Source organism: Copadichromis virginalis, linkage group LG14, assembly GCF_057382275.1.
Source record: "Copadichromis virginalis isolate Kocher_CV1m ecotype Utaka linkage group LG14, C_Virginalis_male_GT1.1, whole genome shotgun sequence".
NCBI lineage: Eukaryota > Metazoa > Chordata > Actinopteri > Cichliformes > Cichlidae > Copadichromis > Copadichromis virginalis.
This window is the reverse complement of record NC_140631.1, coordinates 26332186-26345198: the sequence shown is the minus strand read 5'-3', so window position 1 is coordinate 26345198 and position 13013 is coordinate 26332186.

Below are 13013 nucleotides of genomic sequence, written 5' to 3'. Positions count from 1 at the left end.
GTCATGATCGACTCTGGGCTGGACCAATTACAGCCGAGGAGGCCGAATGCACCCGCTCCCTTGTTTAGCAATCACGTGATTTTCGCGCATTGCATGCCGGGAATTAGTGGCAAAACAATCCAAGTACCGCATCAAATGCAAGCATTTGCAGCACCGCAAAACGTTCATTCTCCGGTTCCAATACCTTCTTGTTTTTTCTTTGCCGCACAAAAAAGGAATGTACAAAACAAAAGGAAAAACAATGCCGGTCCGTACAAAGACAGACTCGACGAAAAGACAAAGAAAAGATACGAGGAAAAAATCAAAGGAGTGAAAGGGTCAGACCCTTACGAGCACACAGAGTAGACAAAAGACGTTAGCGTGCTTCTGTCACAGGCTGGGTCTCCGACCCAGCACTCTGAGTTTTCTTTGTATTTTTTGATATGTTATTAGTTTGTGTTATTTCCTATTTTGCCTTTAGTTTAGGCAGTTATTGGTTATTGTTCCTGGGTTTTCTATGTTTTGGGGTTTGGTATTTATTCATCACGTGTTGGGTCTGTTGAGTTGTGTTGTCATGTTTAGTTGTTAGTATTTCCTGTTTTATTTTGACAATGTCATGTGTTCTTTGTTCATTGTATTTAGCTTTCTCTCCTGGTCCTGTCATTAGGTTTATGTCTGTCAGCTGTTCCCCCATGTGTCCCCACTTCCCCTGATCACCTCATGTCTGTATTTAAGCCTTTTGTTTTCTTCATGCCATTGTCGGTTCGTCTGTTTATCTCACCAGGGTCACAGTTTTAGTTTTCATCTGTTATGTATTATTAGTCTTAGTCATGGTCTTTGTTTATTATTTTTCCACCACAGTCATATTTAGGTTTTGGTCTCAGTACCATTTAGTATTTTGTTTCTTAGTGTTTTGTAGTGATGGCCAAATGAAGCTTTCCGAAGCACTGAAGCTTGTATTGAAAAACGGTTCATTACTCGAAGCTTTTCAACACAGTCCTCTCCGGTGACATCTGGTGGTGAAAATTTTGAAGAGCAGCTTGAATCTGCAAAATAAAACGGACTGCTCAATTATCACTGCTCACTCAAGAGTGGAGTTCTCTCTGATATTGGGCCACCGTTCCGTTGCTTTGAACATGTAATTGGTTTTGTTTTCTCGATTGGGGGGCTGAAAAAAATGTAATGCGTATCTGCGTAATACATTTTGATCAATAAACTTTCCCTATTTAAACATGCACTATGGTGGCCTTTCTTTGCTCATAACTCCTTGATGTTGGTAAATACAATAAGTGAGCAATATATATAATATACATATGATAATGCACAGCACATTATGGAGTATGCCCCTGCTGTGAAGTCCTGCCTCCATCTACTTGTCGTTTAATCACTGGACAGCTGGACAGGTTCATACAAAATATTAGATTAGGCCAATTGTCCTATACATATTTTTGACCTAGGGGTGGGATTGATTGTGAACTGGAAAGGGAAAATGCTTAGGGTGCTGAGTACGGCTGCATCGTCACTGATTTGTAGAATCCTTTTGATTCGATACAGGATCCGATTCAATTTGATTGGAATCTGGAAAGTTTTGCCTCAGTCAGAAATATTACAAGTCTGATCATTTAACAGTATATATCCATAATTTCGTATCTATTAAAAGAAAGCTGACACATGTGAGACTTAATTAGAGATGTAAACAGAGAGTTATGAAACCTGCAGCTGCAGAAGCCAGCGGAAAAAAAAAGAGGCAAACACAGCGCGGACCCGACGACACACCAAAATCTGATTCTGACGCGTCGGGTCCGCGCTCTGTGTTCACGTTTGTATGCAGAATCCGTAAACCTGCTTGCAGTTACTGTTTTAGCTGCATGGTGTTTGACGACATGTTGTGAGGTTTAACCTGAGATGCTGGCGTTTCAGGCATAATAACGTTAATTTACAAATCGACACGGGATTTTAATGAATCAATATCACTTTATTCAATTTAGCATGGATTGTAATCAGAAAGGCGATAATCAAAACCCACCCCTAATCAAGAACTTGCAAAGTAAAAACATGATCTATGTAAGGTAGCCCTTTTGTTATTTACATTTAAAAAGAGGATTAGTGTTACTGTGCGCTGGCTGAGTCTGTTTCTTTTCTTAGAAATAGTTTCTCCTGCCCTGGAGAAAATCCACTTGCATGGAACAGAAGAGGCTGTGGAGTGCAGGAACCACACTGCAAGCTGGTAGATATGCAGGTATTCCTGGGTCCTGCAGACTATCACCTAAAAACAATAAACAAAATGATTTTCTAAACTGTGTAGCAATGTAATGTACGTATAGTGTCAAATACATTTTTGTAGTCTTCATTAGCTTTAATTCACATGGAAGTGTTCCTAAAGTCATATGCTGTAATGGCATTTCCATTATGAAAACATGATTTTGGACATTTCAAGTTTTTCACTTCGGCAGATAAAATGAATTGAGCAAAATCAACTCAAAATATTTCCACACGCCATAACGTCCTCTCTTCCTCGCTGGCTCCATATCTGTCAGTGGAATGATCACCTCGTCGCTATCTGTCACCATCAACACACTCCACGAATCCCGTGGATGATTCACTTCCTTATATCCGTTTGAATCAGGTACCGAAGCAGTTACGTGCGTAATGAAGCTTCGGACGTCACTGGTCACGTGACTTTTGCCAAACGAAGCAAGCCTCGACACAGTGCTTCTGAACCAGTGTGTTGTTTTTTTCGACACACGCTCCGGAGCGTCAGCTTCAAGCGGGCCATCACTAGAAAGAGATGTGTTACCTTGACTTATAGCTACTGAACTGTATCTGGACTTTCTCTTTTTCTGGGCCTCCCACACACCTCTGATGGTCCCAGATTAAACAGTTTAGATAGTGGCTGTCAAAGCAACAGCAGGGACATGAGCGCAATTTCACAAAAAAAAAAAAAAAGACTTCCTGTACATTATGCTTGATTTTCTCTGTAACCACAACAAGGAGAGATGGGCATTTGTGCTGCTCTTTTGTGATAAGGAAGAATCTGGCACTTATTTGACCGCAGCTGTCTGTGTTTCTCCTTAGAAGATGCATATTTACAAATAACTTTCCAGCTTTGGAAAAAAAAAAATCCAGCTAAGTGAGAACTAACTTGGACATGGATCAAATGAAATATCTTAGAGATGGTCGTTTACTGGAGTCGTCGGCTCTGTCCGTGTTTCCCTTTACAAAGGGAATAAATAAAGGGCTCCTTACATCTTCACCATTGCATCCTGCTCTCTCATTCATACACACATGTTTGTCTCACATATACTAATAGGAGGAATCTGTCAGCCTGTCTATTGCACTACAAACAGGAACTACCCCCACTTTGAACCCATCTGTGAAAAAGACTTGATTTCAGTTTTTTTTTCTTTTTAATGGCCCATCAACCTACTTTCAGGCCATTTTTTCTAAGGCAACGTTTTTAAGCGGATAACTAAAAACCTATTAAAGATAAAAGCTGGAAATTTCTATCATCAAAATGAATGAGGATCTGGCACTTTAGAAAAGAAGATAAATTCAAGTTGTTCCATAAAGTAACATATTTTAGCACAGACTAAAAAAAACTTCATATTTCAAAAGAGAACAGACACATGTTTAACTATGTTTTAGTTTGGGAGTCCCCTAAAACCCAAGAGATTAAATCTGGACCTTCTCCTTTTATGGCCCTCCCACACACTCCTGATGGTCCCAGATTAGGCACCTGAGATAGTGGCTCTCAATACAACAACGGGATATGTGCACAGTTTGAATATAAATAAATATGATTTCCAGCATTATGCTCTATAGATGCTCTGTAACCAAAACAAGGTAGTAAACTGATCTTTTTTGATAAGAAAGAATCTGGCACTTATTTAACAACAGCTCTGTGTGTATTTCTCCTTGGAAAATACATATTTATAAATAACGTACCAGCAAGTAAAGTTAGCTTCGGATTTGGAGAAAAATCAAACGAAATATCTCAGAGACAATCGACTACAGGAGCCATCTGTGGCTGGGACCTGTGTGTTAAAAAACTCAAAAGGAATATGTTTAAAATTGAAAAAAAAATTACACAGTGTGCAAATACCCATGTGCTGCAAGGCTGAATGCAGCAACCTGGATTTCATTTCAGTTTAAGGCCCTTTGCTTCATGTCTTCTGACACTCTCTCTCTCTTTAATTCAGTTCAATTCAATTTTATTTATAAGGGCCAAATCACAACAACAGTCGCAGTCCAACAATCAAGTGACCCCCTATGAGCAAGCACTTTGGTGACAGTTGGAAAGAAAAACTCCCTTTTACCAGGAAGAAACCTCCAGCAGAACCAGGCTCAGGGAGGGGCGGCCATCTGCTACGACCGGTTGGGGTGAGAGAAAGAAGACAGGATAAGGACATGCTGTGGAAGAGAGACAGAGATGAATAACAAGTATGATTCAATGGTCTATTAACACATGCTGAGTGAGAAAGGAGAGTGAAGGGAAATACTCAATGCATCATGGGAATCCACCTATTGCAGCATAACTAAGGGTCACCTGATCCAGCCCTAACTATATGCTTTAGCAAAACGGAAAGTTTTAAGCCTAATCTTAAAAGTAGAGATAGTGTCTGTCTCCTGAATCCAAATTGGAAGCTGGTTCCACAGAAGAGGGGCCTGAAAACTGAAGGCTCTCCCTTCTACGCTGCTTTAATTCCTTGATGTCTTGCATACTAAGGCCTGCAAAACCCCACACTGAGAAAATGAAATACATAAATGAACTCTATTGAGAGTTGGTGTCGGTATCCTGCAGTTTTTAGATCTCACCCTGGGTCAACACACCTGAATCAAATGATTAAATGGTAAATGGCCTGTATTTGTATAGCGCTTTACTAGTCCCTAAGGACCCCAAAGCGCTTTACACAATCAGTCACCCACCCATTTACACACTGGTGATGGCAAGCTACATTGTAGCCACAGCTGCCCTGGGGCGCACTGACAGAGGCGAGGCTGCCGGACACTGGCGCCACCGGGCCCTCTGACCACCACCAGCAGGCAACGGGTGAAGTGTCTTGCCCAAGGACACAACGACCGAGACTGTCCGAGCCGGGGCTCGAACCCCTAGTTCATTAGTTCATTACCAGGCCTCTGGAGAACTTCAAGACATGTTGAGGAGGTAATTTAGCCTTTAAATCAGCTGTCTTGTATCAAGGTTACATCTAAAACCTGCAGGACACCAGCCCTCGAGGCCTGGAGTTCGACACCTGTGATTTAGACTGACTAAGCTGTGTTTTTTTTTTCTTGCTTGGATGTTGATGTTTTTGACTTTTTTTCCTCTGTCTGGTTTTGTGTAATTTTGAACGTAAAATCTTACAGTCAAGGAAAGTTTGCCCACTAACAAAGAAATGATCATTCTATTATTTCAATAGTAGGTTGACAGAGATGACACAACAATAACAAAAAAAAATTTAAAAAATAAAAAATCCAGAAAACTGCATTACAAAAAGTTTAAAAATGAATTTGCCTTTTCATGCATTTCTAACTAAAATGTGAAAGTAGTTGCTAATCCTCTTTGTTTTAGTAGTTGCCATAGGAGATCATCTTGTGGATTGTCAGAACCAGCACCCCAATACAGGAAGTGGGAATCAGCTCTCTGTTTAAAAAGCCCTAATCTCTGATCTACAAGTATTACCCAGCAGGCGATCCAGGGTTCAGATTAAGCTAGTGAATGAAAGGACTCGCCTGGTCCTACCTCTCTCTCCAAGAATGTCCACCTACTCTGGCAAAAACTGGGGCCTGAGCATACTTGCAGGCCAGGTATCTAATCACCACACCTGTTACAGCAACTCCCAATGGACTTGGAATATAACTAGGTACAATTTAGGGGCCTGACGTAGGCCAAATTAGTCTGAAGCTATCTATGCAGGATCAAGCTATAAGTAACTAAGAGTAATGCTGGTCTTTCAGTAGCCAATTCACCACTTTAGATCAGAGTGGACTGGCTGAGCAACTATTAAATTGACCATTTTACATATAAATTTTACATATAAATATACTGATCCGCTATATCCTCCTGTTTATGGTGTTGTGGCAAATCCACTAGCCCAAAAAAATGGATCGGACATCAATTGGAGAAACGATAGTCTTTATATAAGGCTTCAAAAAGGGGAATGTACAACAAATAAACTGCTCGACATCAGAGCAACATATAATGGCTTCACAAACTTTCTTTGCTAGCTAAAACCCAGAGTAACTTTCATCTACCACAAAGGATTCTGGGAAACGCAGTTTCTAATGAAAATAACTGTTAAATGCTCCCTTTTAGCAGAAATTAAATCTATAATTAACAGCCCTCACTAAACATGTGACTAACACTTAAATCACTTACAAAATAATCAAAATGCTGTTATCAAACAAAAACTGCAATAAAGTTACAACATATGGCTATCTTTTGACTTTTAGTGGCACCTTTAATAGTTATCCTTTATAATGTCCTAACTTAATGAGTTTAATGAGTCATATGATATAGCCAATGTCTGGTCTTGGGAAAGGTTAACTTTATCTTCTGTGTCAACTAGTCAAAGTGTGGTTATATCATGAAGTGACTACAGTCAGTAACAAATATAGAAGATAGTGAACACGATAGGAAGTTAATTCATTTATTCTTTGAGATGAAGCTGGTTTAATTTTCATTTTACAGATATAATTTTCATCTATAAATTCACACAATGAAAGATTGACTCCCCACTGAACTCTGTTGCATCAATATTGCTTCAAATATCTACTTTATGCACCACAGTTATTCTGTGGTGCATACATTAAAGGCTGCTTAAAAAGCAGAATATTAAAAAGAAAGTTCACTGTTTGATAGATTTACATTGAGAGCTTATTAAGGTTCAAAATTGAGGAAGGAGAGTACAAACCACCATGGTCCAGAAGATCTTGGTCAAACAATGATTTTAATGAACACACACGTGTGGGAAGACAACTCTGTACGCAGACAGCAATTGATCTTCGACTTAATCAAAGCATAAACAGATATTTTATAGCATCAGGGTTTGATTTACTGACGCCCCTTCATGCGTCACATTTTATACATAGATCAGATCAACACCACAATGACTTTTAACCCAGAAGATCATCTTCTATTTTCATGGCCGATTCCTCCGGTCAACCTTTCAATTCCTCTTTCTTGCCGAGAAGACAAGGACGGTTCCTCTTTTACCGAGACATGACTAATCTCTCTCTCCTCTAAATAAATCTAACTCATGTGTGTGTGTGTGTGTCACGACCTCACATGCTCTTTCTCAATTCACCTGTTGCACTTCTGACCTTTCACTAGACCAGAGGCTCACTGAGACTATGTGTATGTCTTCTACTAAATAAATGTTTTAACCAAGAACCTCTACTAAAACCTTAATATGAAATGACCTGATATATAAGTGTTTTGTAAGCATGTATTGCAATTCCTTCTATGTTCTAGTTTTCCCTCAGCATGTATCACCTGAACAGTCACGTCAGTGAAGCTTAAGACCTTTAAAGAACCTGAACATCAACTCAAATAAGCACAGATATGCAATGTGTACAAAATAGCCATAACTGCACCTGGAATACAAAGTTAACATCATCATAAACATCTTAAGGCCATCTTAAAGCTATCTGTTACATTGTTAAAGCAATGATCATACTGCAGATTATATTATTAATGCAATGGTAATAATGATGATTATTTAACAATAGCAGTAAAATAATTTCCCTGCTCCACATTCCCTCTCTCGACCTCTGGAACACCAGAGGTCGCAATACATTGTGTCCTCGCTCAGACAACCTCATGTCATCTAATTGGTCCAGTAATAAACACCCGCTCCCATTCGAGAACACTCCATGTGTAAGCTTAGGTTTTCTCGGTCCCTCTCTGGTGGTCTCGGACCTCCCTGTGGTCGTCGAGATCTTCTGCAAAGGAAACAAAACACCTTTTCCTGCACCTCCCTAACTTATCCTATTTCGGACTCTTTAATCAAAAGCATGATCCTAATTATGCTCTTAACTTATTGACTTGTATTTATATATATTCTTCAACGTTCGTCATCACTTTAAAATTCTTTAAGCGCTGGTTTCACGTCCGGTTGCTCGCTCTATTTTTCCCTTATCTGATCATCAACATCCTGTGCACAAATTGTCGCTGCTGCAAGTTCCTCTACTCTAATCTTAAGTCACCTTTTTAACAAGAAAATCATCGTAAGCGCCTATTCTACTAAAAGATCCAAAAGAAAACAACCACTTTAATCAATTAAGTTTAAGCATATAAGCAATTACTCCTGTATACATTTCATCATAGCTAAATGCTGCCTAAAAACAACTCCTATGTGTTAACTTCATTTTAACCTCACATTTCCTATGTTATAACCCGTTTTTGGTATAGCCTTTTTATTTCATTTGCTCCTTTTAATTTAACAATACCTTCTAATTCTAGTTTATCAGACTTAACCAAAATATATGCTTTCCTTCCTCTTTGGTCCTTCTTTAAGTTCAGTTAAAAGCTAAATGAATTTGAGGCCTTTTGCCTGGAATCAATACTGTCATGTGTGTTTCTGTGTAATATCTGTCTGTGTAAGCCTACATTATAACCACTACTTCTAGAAATCAAAAGAAATCAAACCTGTTCTCCTCCTTCAACCCTCACTAATTTTCCCCAAAGGATATCTTTTTGTCAACGTGTCCCACAATTTCCCTCTAAGATTTGTACACAGCTTTAAAACCCTGGTATTGTATCTTCTAAACAGGATTCAGTTCTTTAATCCTTTAACCTTAACATAAAAATAACAGTTTCAGTTTTACCATACCCAAATGACCAAAAACCCCAAAAAGTCCTGAAATAATCCTAAATTATTAAACCCTAAATTCCCCCTTTTATTTTTTGACACATTTCATGTGTCAAAAATACTATACATCCACAATACTATACAAAACTTAAAATGCTCAGTTTTTCCCACTCATGATCCAATCTATGTCATAAAAATAAACTTAACACAGAACAATTATCAGTCATGTGTTTCTACAATTAATGGTAACTGAGTTATATCAGAAAATGCCTCCCCCGTAACATTTGGCCTTCTCCCAACAATATACTATAATCCCATAATCTAACCCCAGTCAACAAAACAAAACAGAAATTTTCTCTGGTAAAAACAAATTGTTTGTCCACATTTATTCATCCTCACATTCACTCACACATTCACTCCATATTTTTGCTAATAGTGGAGCTTCCCGCGTCAGATTCTCCACCCTCAGCAAAATGAGCTCAGTCCTTTTTTATTTTCCATAGGAAAATATTTCTTTATGCTTTTGGACTGGATTGACTCGCATAAAATCCTTTTTACAGGGACTTACGACCTGAATAGTCCCCACAGGTAGCTTTCTCCTCAGCTAATTGTAATCTGGAAAGCCCCCTTATATTTGCTCTCCCCGAGAATTTGTCAGCGCTGTTGCAGGCCTGCTTAAAACAAAAATGAGAACAAATAGAGCTGATTATTAGCTCATGAGAACACAAAACAAAATCACCTGACAGGTTTTCTTTAAGTGCACTGTTACAAAATAATGGGCCCAATTCTAGACATGTCCATGTTTAATCAAACTCCCTTTATTAAAAACAAAAACAACAACAACCCGAACCTAACGGACAACATCAACCCATCACCACAACAACTTCAACAACCTTAAGCACACAAAAGTTTTGCCATCACATAATTTCACCTCCTCAATACTCCGAAAGTCTCATTAAAACCACACAATTTGCACACAAAAATCACCCCCTTTAACATACTTAAATTCAGCATAAAACCCCCTTACGACAACATATAATCACTAAACTATAAACTATTTCCTACCCAAATCTGTACTTCTCTTGTCTGCCATGCTTCCTCTTCTGAAAGTCACTTCCTCAGTCACACACACACACACACAGGAAGTTCCTTCGTCACCACTCACTCCAACTAATTTGCATACTGAGTCATCTCTCAATGAGTTGCTGTAACAACAGAAACATATGTTTAAACATCACCAACTCATTAAATCATTTTATTTCTTTCTACAGTGATCACTACTTGATCACTCAGTACGAGAGAGCACTCCTAAGTCACTCTTTTTAAAACTACTTTAATCACCGTTTGTTTTCATAACTCACTCCCTTCGTCATATAACTTCTTTGAGTTATTCCTCAGCTTCAAACTCAAGTGTATTTCATTAACCATTCACACCATTCTACCACTCATAAAAGTAGCAAGCTGATCTTCATTGCGTATCTTTGTGTTCTAAGCCAGGTTTAATCAGTATCTATACAAATAATCATCATGAGCTTGTCTTGTCTTTATAAGGTTAATGCATTTTCTGTTTGTGTATGTTGCTTTTGCAGTGTGTCAGACTCCTTCATAATTCTCCACTTAAGCCGTCAGTTTCTTTCCCAAATTTACTAACCCTCATTTTGATTTCCCCTTAAATAACAGCATTCCTTGTCCTCAGCCAGAAGTTAGGGCTCCACTTGCCACTTACCCCCTCCGCCTTAGCCCAGCGGCTTTACCCTTGAGGTCCCGTCTTCTTCACTTCATCTCACCAGTGAGTCTGAGCTCACAGGGACTGAGTGAGGCCGAGTAATCGTGACTGTGCCTGCCTTAGGTTGTCCCAGGGTTTCGAGGTGGGATCTTACCCGTCATGGGCTATCCAGCCTTCCATACTCACCTGATACGGGGCCCAAGTGGGCAGGGGAGGGAACACACTGGCTCTGGAAATTAAAGGAGTGTAAGCTGCTTCCTTCATTGCATCTTATATTAAACTATCTCACTTCTGATTCCTTCCTAGAATAATTTCACATATGGCACTTTGTGTATGTGTGTTTTCTATTCATTAATGTAATTGTCAGTTATTTTCTCTCTTCATTTTACTTTTTTATCTGTTGGTTTGTAACGTTCTACTTTAGTTCTACTAAATCTTGATGTAAAAACAATACACCCTTATTTCACGCACACACACTCTGCAGACTTCCTCTGTTCACACACCGCCTTGCACTCACTCTACTATAATCTTTCATAGTGTTATTATTATTTATTATTTTGTACACATCACACAGAATCATTCAAATCGAGTACTCACAGCATTCACATCACAACCTTCAACGTGCTCACTTTCAATCCTGCAAGACGCAGAGATGGACATCTCCTTCACCTAACATAAACTAAATTACCATATCAACATACAATTACTGAAATTCAGACTCAAATACACCGTCTGTTTTAATAAAGTCAAAGAGTAAACGGGTGTACCAAGTGTATGTACTTATGTGTTTTTAAACTGAAAGAAAAGAAACTCAAACTCTTATAACATCACTCATGCCTCTCTCAAATTAAAAACACTTTCAAACTTTAAAACATCCTACTTTACATCACCAAAGAAATATCTCTCACACCTTTATTCATCATTCAAAACCTTCTAGTCACCGCATTCACACTTAAACTGTGACCAGAGTTGAGGAATATAACTCAAAACACACTTTCCTAATAGTATTTTAGACATGCTTGTCATAATCAAAAAGAGCAAGTAAAAAACAAACAAACAAAAAATTGAAACCTCCATTACTTCTCACCGCACACACAAGAAATTGAAAAAATAAACCACACCAGCAACTAATGCTGGAGAAAAGTTACTACTGAAAGTAATATGTTAATCTTAAGTATATACAGTGCACTCAATATATTTATATATCTACATCCAAACTCAGTCAATTACTATACATCCACTACGGCAACTCAATACTTTATTTATAGTCCTCTAATAAACATAAATGGCATTTTAAACACACTCAACAATGTTTGCAGCAGTATTTGTAAAACCAACTGTGGTTTAAACAGTTCACTGCTTACTCATTTGCATTTTCACTCACACACACACAGTCTAAAAATAGCTCCAGCATTGCCTCAGACTCCTTTCACACAGAGATCTCTTATTTTATATTACAAAGACATCTTATATTTACAACCACTGTCAGATCTGTCAGCTTTAGCGCCTACACAATTTCGACAAATTTAAAATAACCGCCCAGCGGATAAACTCCCTGAGTTTTTTGCGACCAATTAACCAGTATCAGACTTTAACTGTTTCTGGCCTCATCTCTAAAATCCCTAACTCAATTTAAAAGCGTCAACCAACCCAAACTTTGCCTGAAGCTCTATTTTTGGCATTACACAGCCAAGGCTTACCCCGAAGTTTTAAGTTAAAGTTACACGCCCGAAGTCCAACTTCTTCTGACCAAAAAAGCGCAGGTACCGTTCCAAACGGTAAGGAGACTCTAACTCCTAGCTTAATTCCAGGATGCCCTGTACCCCACAGTTAAGCCAAACTGAACTAACCCTGTTCGCCGACAGGTCAATGTCGCGCGTCCACGACAAGGAGGGAGCATAACCTCCGGGCTCTGCGCTTCCTACCAGTCCAACTGGCGTTCTTGAGTAATTTATAATACTTTGAAACAACAGTAAAACACCCAACAAAGTGTATGACTGAGGCAGATCGACCCTGATGGACAATGGGGACTCTAACCCACAAATTGACCAACAAAGGTCTGACCTAATGACCAACCGGGACTTTAACCCACAAAATGACCAAATTCCCTACCAAACTACTTGAGACTCTAACTCAATTTCTTTGGGACTTCAACCCAGTATTTAAACTTTTCCTGGCAGACTCTAACTGCTTTAGCAGACTTTACTGCTTTCATTTCTTCTTTCTTCTTAGCAGAACTCTAACTGCTTCAACTCATGAGATTTTTCATCAAAATCAAAACAGACATCCACCAGTAATTTCAGTGAGTAGACTTAAATTTTATCATATCCAATTTGGCACACTTTGGAAATAATTCAACAGGTAGTGCCTTACCTTTGGATAAGCCGGCTTATGCCCACTCACTTTGACCACTGGAATTCATGTCTGCCCGTCAGACCACCTCAGACCACGAATTTCACCGTCTACACCTCCAATCCTCCCTCCTCAATTACCGGACG